We start from the raw sequence: 12,113 nt of genomic DNA, 5'->3' as shown, positions 1-12,113 counted from the left end.
GCCCTCCCTCCTGGCAGTATATATTAGCTCACACATACACATAATAGACAGGTCATGTGACTGACAGCTGCCTTATTTCCTATATGGTACAATTGTTGCTATTGTAGTTTGTCTGCTTATTAATCAGATTTTTATTTTTGAAGGATAATACCACACTTGTGTGTTTTAGGGCGAGTTTCATGTGTCAAGTTTTGTGTGAGGCAACTTTTGCATGTGTTGCAACTTTTCCATGAGGTGAGTTTTGCACGTGTGGTGAGTTTTGCATGAGCCTAGTTTTGCATGTGGCGAGTTTTGCGCTTGGCGAGTTTTGAGCGGCAACTTTTGTGTTTCGACTTTTATGTGGCGAGATTGGTGTATGTGTGGTGAAATGTGTGCTGAAGGTGGTATATGTGTTCAAGCACGTGGTAGTGTGTGGCGCATTTTGTGTGTGTGTTCATATCCCTTACCACCACCCATACCACCTTAGCAACTGTATGGTATATACTCTTTGGCGCCATCGCTCTCACTCTTTAAGTCCCCCTTGTTCACATCTGGCAGCTGTCAATTTGCCTCCAACACTTTTCCTTTCACTTTTTCCCCATTATGTAGATAGGGGCAAAATTGTTTGGTGAATTGGAACGTGCGGGGTTAAAATTTCGCCTCACAACATAGCCTATGACGCTCTCAGGGTCCAGGCGTGTGACTGTGCAAAATTTTGTGGCTGTAGCTGCGATGGTGCAGATGCCAATCCCGGACATACACACACACATACATACACACACACATTCAGCTTTATATATTAGATATATTTAATGGTAATTCACTTATCTGCAGTTTGTTGATCAGATTAATACACAGTAAACACTTATGTCAATCCCCTCCCAATATGAAATTGTACATTATGTTGGTGACTGTCAGCATTTTCATAGTTCTGCTATTGCAGCCACACAACCAGCAAAGTGAGCTCATCTGTAACACACATCTGCTACTTCTGCAATATCCGGAACTAGGAGCAACACAAAGCTTCTCCCAATTAGAGATGATCAGAACTTTTGAAATTTGAATTCTTTATGTTTTGATTAAATTCCATTAAGAATTAGATCTGCAGCAAATAAATTCATGCGATTGCATAATTAAAAAGCCTGTAATATGTGTAGAACTTAGTGAGTTCACTTTAGGCTATGTTCCTACAACGAGCTTTTGGTAAGTTTTTAATGTTGCAAATTTTTAGCACAATTTCGGTAAAACTGCACCTTACCAGCAGAAATTGTAGGAAAGAGGGCGTTCCAATGCCAAGGACATCTTCTAGATTATACATGCCTCATCTACACTAAAAATATATTTTTTCATGCTACTAACGTGATACAGAAGGGGAGATCTCAGTTTGAAATTGTTTTGCGCATCTATTCTGTTATACAGGCCTCATCTACAGGCCCCCAAAATGTTTCTGTTACTAATGTAACACAGTAGGGGACATCTCACTTTGAAATTGTTTGGAGAATGTAGTCAATGTTATACAGACCTCATCCACACACAAATTTTTTTTTAAAAAAAATCTGTTAATAACGTCATACAGCAGGGGACATCTCAATTAAATTTTTTTTGGAGCAGATCTAATTTGTCATACAGGCATCATACATGCTGAAACAATTCTTTCTTGTGTGAGTAACGTGATTATTCATCACTCCATATTTCACCTTCCAATTTTGTGCCGCTGAAATTCAGCTGTGTAAATAGTTGAGGCAGAGTAAAAAATAAAAATTTTTGTTGCTAATAGTGTGCTCCTAGCACACTTTCTGAGCAACATGACTGGGAAAAGGTGAGGTCATGGGGGAAGGGGAATTAGCCTTGGTGTTTGAGGTATATAAGGGGTACGTGTTAATGTTTCTGAAAGCATTAGTGAACCAACAAAGTGACATCCTATCCAAACACAACTGACAAGTTCTGTTGTAGTTTTTAGTGTGCTGCATTATTCTATCGTAATTACAGTCTCTGATATCTTTAGTGGGGATTTAGTGCCTGCTGTTGCTGCTGCTGGAGATATTAACACTAATTTGTAGAAATGTGAACAGTTCTACTTGGGTTTCCATCTGCTGGGTTGTTGTATTGGAAGACCTGTCAGTCGCTATTAGGCCGGCCTCACACTAGTGAGTTTTACGGACGTATGAGCGCATAAACTACGTCCGTAAAATTCGCATTACACACGGCCCAATGATTCCCTATGTCCCAGCTCCTATCTGCCGTATATTACGCATCCGTAATATACGGTCTTGTACGGCCGTAGAAAATCGCAGCATGCTGCGTTTGTCACCGTATTGCGCAAAAAAATCGCCAATGAAAGTCTATGGGGGCGAGAAAAATACGGCTTACACACGGACCAGCAGTGTGACTTGCGAGAAATACGCAGCGGTGTTAGTGAAAAGCCGGTAATTCAATTGCCGGCTTTTCATTTCTCCTTCCCAAACCCGACATGATATGAGACATGGTTTACATACAGTAAACCATCTCATATCCCCCTTTTTTTTGCATATTCCACACTACTAATGTTAGTAGTGTGTATGTGCAAAATTTGGGTGCTGTAGCTGCTAAAATAAAGGGTTAAATGGCGGAAATAATTGGCGTGGGCTCTCGCGCAATTTTCTCCGCCAGAGCGGTAAAGCCAGTGACTGAGGGCAGATATTAATAGCCAGGAGAGGGTCCATGGTTATTGGCCCCCCGTGGCTAAAAACATCTGCCCCCAGCCACCCCAGAAAAGGCACATCTGGAAGATGCGCCTATTCTGGCACTTGGCCACTCTCTTCCCACTCCTGTGTAGCGGTGGGATATGGGGTAATGAAGGGTTAATGCCACCTTGCTATTGTAAGGTGAAATTAAGCCAGATTAATAATGGAGAGGCGTCAATTATGTCACCTATCCATTATTAATCCAATTGTCTGAAAGGGTTAAAAAACACACACACACATTATTAAAAATTATTTTAATGAAATAAACACACAGGTTGTTTTATTATTTTATTGTTCTCTCAATCCAGCTGCAGACCCTCGCTTGGCAAAATAATAAACCCACAAGATACATACCTTCAGATGAACTGTCACGTCCCACGAAGTAATCCATCTGAAGGGGTTAATTATTCTACAGCCAGGAGCTGCGCTAAAGCACTCGCACGTGTCTGTAATCCCCCGGGTAATGAAAGGAAATCTGAGTGATCTGTACTTACATTGAGTTGCGGTGAGGCGCCCTCTGGTGGATGTTCTCATGAACTGGAGCCTTGGAAAAGTTCCCACGCTCGAGTTCATATGAGTTCATCCACCAGAGGGCGCCTCACCGCAACTCAATGTAAGTACAGATCACTCAGATTTCCTTTCATTACCCGGGGATTACAGACACGAGCGAGTGCTTTAGCGCAGCTCCTGGCTGTAAAATAATTAACCCCTTCAGATGGATTACTTCGTGGGACGTGACAGTTTATCTGAAGGTATGTATCTTGTGGGTTTATTATTTTACCAAGCGAGGGTCTGCAGCTGGATTGAGAGAACAATAAAATAATAAAACAACCTGTGTGTTTATTTCATTAAAATAATTTTTAATAATGTGTGTGTTTTTTAACCCTTTCAGACAATTGGATTAATAATGGATAGGTGACATAATTGACGCCTCTCCATTAGTAATCTGGCTTAATGTCACCTTACAATAGCAAGGTGGCATTAACCCTTCATTACCCCATATCCCACCGCTACACGGGAGTGGGAAGAGAGTGGCCAAGTGCCAGAATAGGCGCATCTTCCAGATGTGCCTTTTCTGGGGTGGCTGGGGGCAGATGTTTTTAGCCACGGAGGGCCAATAACCATGGACCCTCTCCTGGCTATTAATATCTGCCCTCAGTCACTGGCTTTACCACTCTGGTGGAGAAAATTGCGCGGGAGCCCACGCCAATTTTTTCCGCCATTTAACCCTTTATTTTAGCAGCTACAGCGCCCAAATTTTGCACATACACACTACTAACATTAGTAGTGTGGAATATGCTAAAAAAAGGGGATATGAGATGGTTTACTGTATGAAAACCATGTCTCATATCATGTTGGGTTTAGGCAGGAGAAATGAAAAGCCGGCAATTGAATTACCGGCTTTTCACATATATCGCGCTGAATGAAATATAAGTACAGAATATATATATGTGTCTCAATGACATATATATATATATATATATATATATATATATATATATATACACTCACTGGCCACCTGGCCACTTTATTAGGTACACCTGTCCAACTTCTTGTTAACACTTAATTTCTAATCAGCCAATCACATGGCGGCAACTCAGTGCATTTAGGCATGTAGACATGGTCAAGACAATCTCCTGCAGTTCAAACCGAGCATCAGTATGGGGAAGAAAGGTGATTTGAGTGCCTTTGAACGTGGCATGGTTGTTGGTGCCAGAAGGGCTGGTCTGAGTATTTCAGAAACTGCTGATCTACTGGGATTTTCACGCACAACCATCTCTAGGGTTTACAGAGAATGGTCCGAAAAAGAAAAAAAATCCAGTGAGCGGCAGTTCTGTGGGCGGAAATGCCTTGTTGATGCCAGAGGTCAGAGGAGAATGGGCAGACTGGTTCGAGCTGATAGAGAGGCAAGAGTGACTCAAATCGCCACCCGTTACAACCAAGGTAGGCATAAGAGCATCTCTGAACGCACAGTGCGTCGAACTTTGAGGCAGATGGGCTACAGCAGCAGAAGACCACACCGGGTACCACTCCTTTCAGCTAAGAACAGGAAACTGAGGCTACAATTTGTACAAGCTCATCGAAATTGGACAGTAGAAGATTGGAAAAACGTTGCTTGGTCTGATGAGTCTCGATTTCTGCTGCGACATTCGGATGGTAGGGTCAGAATTTGGCGTAAACAACATGAAAGCATGGATCCATCCTGCCTTGTATGGAGCATCTTTGGGATGTGCAGCCGACAAATCTGCGGCAACTGTGTGATGCCATCATGTCAATATGGACCAAAATCTCTGAGGAATGCTTCCAGCACCTTGTTGAATCTATGCCACGAAGAATTGAGGCAGTTCTGAAGGCAAAAGGGGGTCCAACCCGTTACTAGCATGGTGTACCTAATAAAGTGGCCGGTGAGTGTATATATATACTGTATATATGTTTTACCGAACATTTGAGCACATAAATCCATTAGATGTCGGTTTTGCAAGCCTGCGAGAAAATATCGCAGTACGGATGCCATACGGATTACATACGGAGGATGCCATACGCAAAATACGCTGACACACCCTGCCTACGGATGACATACGGACCACTATTTTGGGGACATTTCTGCGTATTACGGCCGTAAAAAACGGACCGTATTTTTATACGCTGAGTGTGAGGCCGGCCTTAGACTGTTTCTACAGTGTTGAAATTGATGTCACTTTGTTGGTGTCTGCCAATAAATGTTTGTAAATGTGTAAATTCCTGGTTTGGTCTCCTTCATGTGTGTTGCATGAAGCAGTAGGCCTCCGATGCAGTCCTTCACGCTCTTTGAGTCAACTACTCGTGTTACTATCCTTACATTTTTCTGACAATAGTAATCTACGAAACTGATATCTGTGTCACCTGAGTGTGGATGAGCATCAATTTCATTTATTTTTTGGTTTTATCCCTTATATAGTGCAGATAATTCCACATTGCTTTACAGATATTTACAGGCATTACTGGCACTGTCACCATTGGGACTCACACTCTAAACTTGCTATCTCTATGTCTTTGTAGCATGGGCAGAAGAATAATTACTAGGAGTAAACCCATGCAAACACGGGTAGAACATTCAAACTCTTTGCAGATTCTGTCCTTGGTGGGGTTGGAACACAGGACTACAGCTCTGTATGGCTTCTAATTAGTGTTGAGCGATACCGTCCGATACTTGAAAGTATCGGTATCGGATAGTATCGGCCGATACCCGAAAAGTATCGGATATCGCCGATACCGATACCCGATACCAATACAAGTCAATGGGACACCAAGTATCGGAAGGTATCCTGTATGGTTCCCAGGGTCTGAAGGAGAGGAAACTCTCCTTCAGGCCCTGGGATCCATATTAATGTGTAAAATAAAGAATAATAAAAAAAAATATTGATATACTCACCTCTCCGACGCAGCCTGGACCTTACCGCTGTAACCGGCAGCTTCCGTTCCTAAGAATGAGCGCTTGAAAGACCTTAGATGAAATCGCGGCTTGTGATTGGTCGCGTGGCGGTCACGTGACCGCTCACGTGACCAATCACAGGCCGCGACGTCATCTAAGGTCTTTCAAGCGCTCATTCTTAGGAATGGAAGCTGCCGGTTACATCGGTAAGGTCCAGGCTGCGTCGGAGAGGTGAGTATATCAATATTTTTTATTTTTATTCTTTATTTTACACATTAATATCGATCCCGATACCGATTCCTGATATCACAAAAGTATCGGATCTCGGTATCGGAATTCCGATACAGCAAATATCGGCCGATACCCGATACTTGCGGTATCGGAATGCTCAACACTACTTCTAATGCTTTTGCGTTGACAACTGAATGTTTCTGTGGTTTGAAGGCTATCACTGAGATGCAAACTGTGCCTCACTACTGTCTTGGGAAGAAACACTATCAAGATTGTCTTCATGCATGTTTTGATACTGCAGCATTGCCGCATCTCTTTCCAGGGTATTAAGCAACAGGCAAAATTTGTTTTTTTATATTTTTTTTATTATGAATAGAAGACACTGGTGTAATGATGCTGCCTGGTGTCATAGAGAGGCAGCCTAAGGGGGTGCTAGCGGGAGCACAGGGAGAGGAAGGAATGAGGCATGCAGTGCACACAGAACCCGAACTAGGCAGGTCACGCGATCACTGCAGGGATGATGGGGCGGAGCTACCATGCGAGAATGGAGGGTCTACCAAAAAGTACTAAGACAGAGATGAAGTCAAAGGACAAGCCGTGGATTGGTAGCCAGACTGGAACGAGGTACCAAGGGGAAAACAGCAGATTAGTCAGAGACAAGCCAAGGGGTCAGAAAGCCAGGACAGACAGAGCAGTACCAAGCAGAAAACAGGCAGTAGTCAGGAAACAAACCAGGTCATACACAGCAAGGCACACATGCACAGAGGCACAATGATTTTAGATGAATAACCTGGGTCAGCTATCTAAAACCGAGTAGACGGAAGCATAACTGACTCAAAACAAAGGAACTACCAGCATTAAATAGCCCCCCAGAACCAAAGAGAGACAGGCTATTTTAACCCAGACCTGACCATGAGGTACATGGAGCGTCCCAAACAGGGCAGCGGGGTACTCTGTACCGGGTCCGATCTTAAAGAGGAAGTCACGGTGTCTGCGACCCGGTCCGTGGCCCTGGACGCCCAATTAAGGGGATGGTCTTTTAAGGGAAAAATGTTTATAAGTCTGTTGTGACACCACCTGTGGTGTTCGGTCAATCGTGAGACCGACGCTGCGTTAATGGGGTCCTCTGGGGATGTTATTGCAGCACTGATGGTACACTTCCCACAGGTGAAGCGGGGTCCTCAGAGGTCCTGAAGTGTATGGCGATGATGGTGTAGGCCGGTAAAATGAGTAAAGGACACAAGTTGTAAGTCTTTACCTGGTTTACTGTAGTTAGCAGACCACAGTCCAGGGTACCAGGCGCAGGTGATGGTATGGCCCGGCCGGCTTGGAGGCAATGGAGGATTCCTCTTCTCCAGTCGAGGTCCGTGAGCCTTTCCAAATAGCGCTTGCTGGATATGAAGTCCCTACTGCCTGAGGCTTTCTGCAGAGTCCTCTATTCCCCCTGTCCTGAGACAGCATGACGGGCAGCTTGAGACGTTTTACAGGGATTCTATCATGCCCCGGGCTCCTTAGGAACTGCTGTGTCTCAGGCGTGGTGTGGGCCAATTACATACAGTTCTGAGCCCTCCGGTTCTACCAAGTGTCGTACAGTTCCACTAAGGCCTCGGGCTCCCGGTACCTGGTACTGCGCTTCAGCTCTGAGGGTGCCTGGTCACAGTTCCCCTGTGAGCCCTGTTCCTCTCCTTTGCTCCTTTCCTCTCCAGCTCCTCCACATGCAACCTCTTGGGTTCTCTGTCCTTTCCAGTGGCTGCAGCTCCCTTGTGGCTGCCAGGCCTCTCTGTCTGCTCTCTCAAACTTCCTTCTACTTCAGTGTCCCTTGATCAACTGTCTAGCTCCTCCTCCAGGTCAGGATACATATAGCTTAGGGTACTTTCACACTAGCATTTTTTGAAATCCGTCGCAATGCGTCGTTTTGCCGAAAAAACGCATCCTGCAAAAGTGTTTGCAGGATGCGTTTTTTCCCCATAGCCTAATATTAGACGACGCATTGCGACGGATTTACACACGTCGCACCCGTCGTGCGACGGGTGCGTCGTGCAGTGGCGGACCGTCGGGACCAAAAAACGTTACATGTAACGTTTTTTGCTCCCGACGGTCCGCTTTTTCGGACCGCGCATGCGTGGCCGGAACTCCGCCCCCACCTCCACGCACTTCCCCGCACCTCACAATGGGGCAGCAGATGCGCTGGAAAAATGCATCCGCTGCCCCCGTTGTGCGGCGGAGACAGCGCTAGCGTCAGGGACCTCGGCCCGACGCACCGCGACGGGCCGAGCCCGACGCTAGTGTGAAAGTAACAACAACTAAAGCGAACTGCCTAACATACGATCACAAAGTGATCCCTTCCATATATATATGTGACCAATAAGAGAGCAAAGAAGGTGCACATATGTAAAAAGGTATACATTTATTGAATCAACATATATCATAACATATACAAAACAAATGTAGAATAGATCAATAAATACATATATAATAGCATGTCAATACCCTATAAAATAGGGGAGGAACAAGGAAAGCTGTTTATAAGCAAAAAACCGATTGGGTACACCACTCAGAAAGGAAAAATATCCTAAAAGAAGTAATAAGCTGTCACAATTAGTATGTCACAGATTTGTTCTTATCATAGTGGGTCAAATACCACTAGATGTAAAGAATGGCCCATATAATAGCACAGATGGTGACAAGATCCCATAGGGGTATCAAACCTAAATAACGGCTAGGTACATATTATATATCGGAGCTACGTGGTGTCTCAAATATATATAACTGCTGTGCACCAAATACAATATACCACAGTGAGCTCACATATTACCTGCAGTCATTATATGTCCCTGAGTGGTGGTCCCGTAGCGCACCTCGACGCGCGTTTCACTGCCCCCGCAGTTTCGTCAGGAGGACCCACTATGATAAGAACAAATCTGTGACATACTAATTGTGACAGCTTATTACTTCTTTTAGGATATTTTTCCTTTCTGAGTGGTGTACCCTATCGGTTTTTTGCTTATAAACAGCTTTCCTTGTTCCTCCCCTATTTTATAGGGTATTGACATGCTATTATATATGTATTTATTGATCTATTCTACATTTGTTTTGTATATGTTATGATATATGTTGATTCAATAAATTTATACCTTTTTACATATGTGCACCTTCTTTGCTAGTGTGAAAGTAGCCTTAGGGAAGCTCCCCTGAATCCTGGTCCTGAGTTCCCTCTCCTTGTCTGGATTTGGAATATGTTGTGTGTGGGTGCCTTACCTGGTGAAGAGAACTCCATTGCCTCGGAGCATGATATTACTCTCCCCTAAAGGAAAGGAACATCACTGCAGCAACTGGTCACCTGGGGTGCTGCATACAACTCCACAGTGTGCTGGTGGTGGGATAACACTAAAGCTTTCTTCCTTCATCCCCTAATGACCACCATGGACAACATAGAGGGAATGATTATTGCCTTTATCTACTAACCTTCCATCACCTAATAATAATTTTATCTCTATAGCGCCAACATATTCCGCAGCACTTTACATTATAGAGGGGAATTGTACAGACAATAGACTTTACAGCATAACAATAAACACAGATCAAAACAAATACCAAGAGAAATGAGGGCCCTGCTCGCAAGCTTACAATCTGTAAGGAAAAAGGGGAGACACGAAAGGCGGATGGAAGCAATTGCTTTCGTTGTTCAGACCAGCCATAGTGTACGAATCGGGTGTTCATGTAATGCTGCATAAACCAGTTAACAGCCTAAATATGTAACAATACAAACACAGAGGGCTACTAGATGCCTAAAGCATGTGATAACATTATCCGAGGAACCTGGTTATGGTACAAATTTTGAATGGGCCACAAAGGGATAGTTAGGTTAATGCGTTGAGGTGGTATGCCAGTCTGAACAAATGCATTTTTAGGGCACGCTTAAAACTGTGGGGAATTGGCGCAGCACGTGAAAAGTCTTGGAGACGGGAGTGGCAGGTTCTGATATTGAGGATGTTAACCTTAGGTCATTAGCACATCTTCCTTCTTGTACTTTACATGGTCCTTCTCCATTTGTTCCTCCCATGGCAACCACCTGTGAGACAGCAGTCCTGAACTTAGAGATGTTGTTAACCATAAAGGAAACCTCCTCTGCTTCCTCCTCTTCCCCCGGGACCACCACCACCTCCTCACCTAGACTATTTAGAGTGTGCTCCAGCTGATAGGCTCTCAGTAACTGCAACTGTAGGGGGTAAACAAATAGAGTTTCTTCAGCCGGAGACCTTTGTGACAACACTTGTAATGGTGAGAGAGAAGAAAGAATTAGAAGATGCAGTTGATGGGGTGGACGGTGGTTGGCGAGGCTTGCTAGTCTGCATTTTAGCACAGTGGCATTCCCACATCAGTTCATGCATGTAGTACTGAAATTATTTCATTTTTTTACTCTACTAGGTCTTTTTTTAAAAAGTTGAAAAATAACGTGATTTTTTAGATTTTTGCCAGTCTGAAAAAAGGACCCAAGATAGGCAACTGCAGAACTGTGAATGCTGATGTCCACTGCCAGAGTTGGGGCTCAGGATGCATTGGTTGTCATGGTTGCATAACTCTGTGTCTACGTAACTTCTTCATCTTCCTCCTCCTCCTCTGCTAAGCGACTCAGCTGCATTACTCAAGGTTTACACCGTGTGATCTACAAACTTATTGTCTGTTGTGAATTCGGTTTGTGGGCTCCCCCGGTGGTCTGTTATGGTAGTGTCTCTTATGTGCCTTCCTCCATCTCTGATTACCTGTCGCCACCCTCTAGGGGAGTTTCCTATTTAAGGCTGCTTGGCTGTTAGTCACATGCCGGCCAACAATGTGCTAGTAGCATTCTGTTGCATTTACCTGCCTCAAGTTCCAGTTCAGCTAAGTTGAATTTTGTTTCTTGTTTTTGCTATTTTTGTCCAGCTATCTGCAATGTGACTCTTCAGTGCTGGAAGCTCTTGTGGACAGAAAATTACTACTCCAGTGGCATGAGTTGTCACTGGAGTTTAAAGTAATTTCTGGATGGTGTTTTTGAATAGTGATTTTTAGGTCGACCGTGAAGTAACTCTTTCCTGTCCTTCTGCTATCTAGTAAGCGGACCTCGCTGTGCTAAATCTGCTGTTCATCCTACGTATGTCATTTCCTCTGAACTCACCGTCAATATCTGTGGGGGCCTACTATCATCTTTTGGGGTTCCTCACTGGAGGTAAGGCAGGCCTGTATATTCCTCTTATAGGGGTAGTTAGATCTCCGGCTGGCGCGTGGTGTCTAGGGCATCGTAGGTACATCCCCCGGCTACTGTAAGTGTTGGGTCAGGTTCAGGTCACGGTCGACCTTAGTTTCCATCACCCGAGAGCTAGTCCGTTTTGTATTTTTGTTTCCCATGGTCATTGGGGTAACCATAACAGTTTGGCCGGCCAGTAAAAAATCTATGTGTTAAAATATGCACTAAAGTAGGAAGGAGAAGAAAAGGTTTTTTTTTTTCTGTGTTTGAAAGTGCACCTTAGTTTGATCATTTGTATTTCTTGCTTAAACTGCAGTCTTCAGCCTTTTTTTTTTTCTCCTCTCCTCTTAACATCTGAATGCTTGGGTTACACCCATTTGAAACATGGATCCACAGAGTTTAGTTGCGGGTTTGAATAACCTTGCGACAAAAGTACAGAACCTACAAGATTTTGTTATACGTGCTCCAATGTCTGAACCTAAGATTCCTCTGCCTGAATACTTTACCGGAGACAGATCCCGGTTTTTGAGTTTCAGAGAAAATT

The sequence above is a fragment of the Ranitomeya variabilis genome, chromosome 8 (assembly GCF_051348905.1).
Source record: "Ranitomeya variabilis isolate aRanVar5 chromosome 8, aRanVar5.hap1, whole genome shotgun sequence".
Taxonomy (NCBI): Eukaryota; Metazoa; Chordata; class Amphibia; order Anura; family Dendrobatidae; genus Ranitomeya; species Ranitomeya variabilis.
This window is presented reverse-complemented; position numbering follows the sequence as displayed.